Source organism: Vombatus ursinus, unplaced genomic scaffold (genome assembly GCF_900497805.2).
Source record: "Vombatus ursinus unplaced genomic scaffold, bare-nosed wombat genome assembly UNPS02014830.1, whole genome shotgun sequence".
NCBI classification, from domain to species: Eukaryota; Metazoa; Chordata; class Mammalia; order Diprotodontia; family Vombatidae; genus Vombatus; species Vombatus ursinus.
In genome coordinates, this window is record NW_020954608.1 from 53266428 (window position 1) to 53271001 (window position 4574).

The following is a 4574-nucleotide window of genomic DNA, read 5'->3' on the forward strand; positions in this document are numbered from 1 at the left end:
ACAAAATCTTAATCAACAAAACAATAACTCAAGCCCTGATTTGTTGCAAATGCCCATTTTTCAGGTGTAAAATAGTCACAGCTCACCCCTGCTGCTAAGAATCCCCTTAACACATTCACTTTCCTAACCCCTGTATCCTGTCATACAAGATTAGAGTTCCCACTACCTCATATTCCCTCAGTTTCACTAACGCTTTGACTTCTGATCTGTCTCAGATGAGTACTCACTTGCACCAGATCTAAATGTAACACCTTCACAGAGCTACCTGTTTCTCTCCCCAGATTCAGCTGGTACCTATTGGGTGCTGGAAGTTCAGTTATTTTAGGAGAGAAAAGGAGAGGAAATATAATGCACCCTGCAGGTACACTTTCTGGCATTCTATTTGCCCTGGATTTGAAGTTGGAGGACCTAGATTTGGATTCCAATTCTGCTACCACCATGGGCGAGTCACATAATCTCTCTGGGCCTCAGTTTCCTCCTGTAAAATGAGAGTTGAACTGCTACCTAAGACCTGTAAAACTCCCAGGACAGTAGCAGAGACCACATTAAAATGTAATTGGGAAATGTTTAACAAAATAATAAATAAATAAAATACATTAAAAATATAAATAATATATAAATAAAAATACAATTTGTTGATATTGTTGAATCCTGTCTGATTCTCTATAACCCCATTTGGAGTTTTTTTGGCAAAGATACTAGAATTGTTTCTCATTTCCTTCTCTAGCTCATTTTTTACTTTTTTTTTAAAAAACTTGAATAATATTTTATTTCTTTTTCCAATTATACGTAAAGACAATTTTTAGCATTCATTTTTTAAATAAAATTTTGAGTTCCAAACTTTCTCCCTGTGAAATCCTGTAAGATACATTTTCATATTAGTCATGTTGTGAAAGAAGAAACAGACCAAAAGAAAAAAAACATGAAAAAAAAGTGAAAATAATATGCTTCAATCTGCATTCAGACTCCATCAGTTCTTTCTCTGCATATGGATAGCATTTTCCATCATGAGTCCTTTGGGGTATCATCATATTGCTGAGAAGAGTTAAGTCATTCATAGTTGATCATCACACAATGTTTCCAGCTTATTTTTTACAGATGAGGAAACTGAGGCAAACAGGGTTAAGTGACTTGCCCAGGGTCACACAGCTAATAAGTGTCTGAGGTTAGATTTAAACTCAAATCTTCCTGACTCCAGGCCCAGAACTGTATCTGCTGTGCCACCCAGCTGGCCCACAACATAGATAATGTAAATTTGTGGCTTTCTAAGTCAATATGCTGCCCACAAGAATCTGTTTCTGTTTTAGTTTGTTATGATAGACTAGCTGATCACCAAGGTCTTTTCCACCTCTAAGTTCTATAACCCTGTGATTTATGACCCGTTATCAGTAAGAAGTCATAGAAACTAGAGGGCTGAGTCAGAGATGGGAGGAAACTCAGCAAGATTCTTTATAGGCTGATAGCATCTATAAAGAGCTCAGGGCCCAGACTTTATCTTTATTTATATAAATACAAATTACTCTATTTGCTATCACAACCACCTGTTACACCAGGTCCTGAGAGTAGGGACTATTTCATTCTCAGCAGAATGAACCTAGCACAATGCCTGACACATAGCAGGTGATTAATAAATGCTTGTTGATTGGCTGAACAAATGCTAATGAACAAGGAGATCATCTCCCACTTTTCTTGCCTCCTCTTCTCAGGCCCCTATTAGGGTCTCCTCTAGTTTCTGCAATTAATCCAATATATGTTTGTTGAACACTATTTACTTTCATTCAAGAAACTTTGTTGTCAACTAGTTATATCAAGGATTTAAGGAAGTTCTTCCGCACCATGACTCAGATGCCTCCCCCACCATGCCATCCTTGCAGCCCCTGCTTCCAATTGGTAAATTCCTCCTGGAACAGCCATTTTGAAGAAATGCTTAGGTCAGCCATTCTTCACTCCTTTCCTAGTTCCACTCCTGACTCTGGACTTTGTCCCCTTTTGAGTACCTTCTTCTCTCTCTCTCTCCTACCCCTTTATATATTGTCTTCCTTATTGTGGGTAGGGACTACCTTTACTTTTGTTTATATTTCTATTCCAGAACTTAGCACTGTTCAGAGCACTAGTGAGCACTTAATGAATGCTTGTTTACTTGTTGACTTTTTGACTAAAGAAATTATAAGAACTATTCATGTGCTCAAGGGAATATCTGTGTTCTTACTTTGCTTCATCCTCTTTTCTTCATGATGTTGCTTACAGCTCCCCAAAAGAACGTGAGGTCAAAATGAGATAAGAGACTGACTTGGGACTTTCAAAAAAAAGTAAGGGAAAATCTTTATTCTCCAAATACTACTTGGTGTAATTCACCTTTCAACAAACATACAGCCAGAAAGAAAATCCTACCCTATATATGTAAACAAAAACTTTCACAAACTCCTAAGATTTTTCTTCTGTTGAGTACAAAAGTATGGTTTTGTAAACTTCCTGAGGGGAAAAAAATCAAACTTACCAATAAATTATTTTAATGATGCTATTTCAGCATTAATAGTTATATTATACTTGAAATTTATTAAACTTAAATCAAAGTTGTGAGCCCTGTTCTCAGTTTGCTATAGTTTGCATATATATGACTATAACAATTTTTCTGAAATGAGTGGGATTCTGAAAATCAAATCTGTAGATGTGGTGAAGAAATTTCAATTCGCAAAAATATCCCATTATAATCTCAGAGTTGTAGATATTGAATCTGTTACACATTTACAATATGTTGATTATTAACCTTTTATTAGCAAAAAATGTTAATTTGGCCAAAATGATTGAAATGTGTATTTTAGGCTTTCCACAAGCATGGCTAAGATGTTTTGAGTGATAAAAAGACCTTGGTAGATAATAAAAACAAAGATAGTCAAAATATGTAAATTTTTAAAGTGAAATTATCAAAAAGTTTAACCAAGAAGAGGTGGCAGATATTCTGATCTGAATAAGCTGATCTAAGAATCAGTAGCATAGAGAGGATAAGTAAAAACATGGAAGCTGATGATCAAAAACAATTCCAAAGAAGCCATGAGGAAAAATTCTATCAACCTCCAGCAAGAGAGCTGATGGACTCTGAGAACAGATTGAAACATACTTTTTTCACTTTATTTTTCTTGCTCTTTTTTTTTCTTTTGCAATGTGACTAATATGGAAATATGTTTCACATGATTTCACATGTATAATTGACATCATAATGCTTGCCTACTCAATGGGTGGAGAAGAGGCTGGAGGGAGGGAAAGAATTTGGAACTCAAATGTTTTTTTAAGTGAATGTTAAAATAAATAAATAAAAGAATAATTATTAAAAAGAAAAAAAATAAATTGTTCTCTTGGTTCTACTCCAATTTTCATCATTTTATGCAAGACATCCCAAGTTTTTCTTAAACCATCCCCTTCATTATTAATAAATGATTTTTTTTTATTCATTCTCTCATAGCCTTCAAGAATCCAGGGTCATTACCATGCCATAAAGATATACTGAAGTAGGACATCTGGGGACTAGATAATGACAGTTAACTTTTATATAGTACTTTAGTGTTTAAAAAGTATTTCCTCCTAGCTAGCTCCTGTGAGTTAAGTAGTGCAGGTATTATCCCCATTTCATAGATGAAGGAATTGAAGTTCAGAGATGTATAGTGACAGAAATAGAACTGGGGACTTGAAATTAACTTAGTCATCCAATTTTAAATCAATATTTGTTCTCCTATCACATGCTGTAAACCTAGACACAAGCCAAATGTTGACATTCCCAAGAGAAGCCCGGGATAGAATACACAAGCCCAAGAGGATATGACTATTGGGAATCCCCAAGTTTGAACTCAGAGATTTGTTTCTATGTCACAGGTTATACAGAACTGGATTAGGACCACAGGAGGGCATCTTCATCTATAAAATGACTTTATAGTTCCTTCATTGTTGTTGTTCAGTCATTTTCAGTTGTGTCTGATTCATTATCCCATTTGGGGTTTTCTTGGCAAAGATACTAGAGGGGTCTGCCGTTTCCTTCTCCAGCTTATTTTGCAGATGAGAAAACTGAGGCAAACAGGTTCACACAGCTAGGAAGTGTCTGAAGCTAGATTTGAAATCAGGAAAATAAGTCTTCTTGACTTCAGGCCTGGCATTCTATCCGCTATGCCACCTAGATGTCTACCTAAGGTTGCCCTACCAGCTCAAAATGCTATGATCTACCTTGAATAATTTGGATGCTCATCAACTTGGAAACAGAGAGAGCCATTCTGGTTCTGGGATACTCGGAGGCCCAAATGCTATTGATGGTAAGGACCAGGACCAGTGGGAGAATGGATCTGTTATTATTCAAACTGCCCCAGAGATACCCACACCATGGGCTTCTGTCTCAGAAGTGTCATCACACAAAGGAAGCTGTCCTCCATTTCTATTGAGGTGAGAATATGAGGAAATTGAGTGAAACTGAATCAGGAGGGATTCAGGTAAAAAAAGAATCCCTGATGAGTCTAAGATGTCAGGAATCAGAATAAGTGACAAAGAGAAGTCACACTATTAGCCTCTCCTTGGAAAAGGAAATAATCACC